Genomic DNA, 1,218 nt, shown 5'->3' with positions numbered 1-1,218 from the left:
GTTATGGACAAACAGACAACCCATTCCATACAACTGCTGCTGCTCAGAAAATGCCACATTCATAAAGCCAAACGGGCTAACTCCAAACCCAACAATGGATACTTCCTTCAAGAACTTTTGACTCAAATATCAAATACATCCCCAACAAGCTATTTACAAGTTCAAGATTCAAGTCCCTTCTACTTGGCAACCTGTGTATAACTGTTTTATGTCACACCTGGCATTTTGTTTCTAGTTCTGGTGTTGATTTCTGCTTAACAATCAGATTAAAGATTCAAAGTGTTTATTGTCACACACAGATGAAACACATTTCCCTGAGCAATGAAATTCTTACTTTGCTGTCCACATTGAATGCCAAGAGAAAAGCAGGCAAAAGAGAACAATTAAAAGATACTAAGTAAGTAATAAGGGCTAAAGGATAAAAAGACCACACTTGGAACAAAAAAGAAGACCAAACTAGAGATAACATCAGAAAGGGAACAATACAATCAGTGTTTAAAGTGTAAATGTGCACAATGAATGTGCATGTCTTGTAATTTTCAATAATAATAAAAGCTACAGCTAGCTAACATCATCATATATTGAATGGAAAAAAAAAACTACAAACCTGAGCTCAGCTTCTGTTTCCTCCACAGATCCATCCAGTCTGCACCTCACTGAATATTAGCTCCATTCGGATCGTCTCTGCGGTTTAGCAATGTGACGTCACGTTCAGAGGAGTCATGTGATCAGACGACGGCTGCCATCTTGGATGGGTACCTCTCGCGCTCCCAGCATTTATTTATACTGAGAAAGCTGTTCATTCAACTAAAATAATCGCAACTCCGTTATTTTTTTCACACGATTTGGTTTGTTACAAACGGCAGAGATGTAATTATGTTATTGGACAGGGTCACACAATAAAATAAGAGTTTTCATGCTGAAATGCTTTGTTTTATTCTCTTGGGAACACTTAAACAACACAATCTAAATCCAAAATATATCAAACTTCTGTGAAAATCAACACTTAGGAAGCAACACTCATTTACAAACAATTTCACAGTCTGTCAGCACATTCAACTTTGTTTAGAAGAAAGTTTTCAATGAGAATATTTCATTCATTCAGATCTAGGATGTGTTATTTGAGTGTCCCCACACATGCGCACGTGTGTGCATTCACAGCACAATAAAACAAATATGAATAAATTCTTGTGTTATTGCTGTGTAAGTAAGTATGAT

Source organism: Austrofundulus limnaeus, unplaced genomic scaffold, assembly GCF_001266775.1.
Source record: "Austrofundulus limnaeus strain Quisiro unplaced genomic scaffold, Austrofundulus_limnaeus-1.0 Scaffold387, whole genome shotgun sequence".
NCBI lineage: Eukaryota > Metazoa > Chordata > Actinopteri > Cyprinodontiformes > Rivulidae > Austrofundulus > Austrofundulus limnaeus.
Note: the sequence above shows the minus strand (reverse complement) of the source record.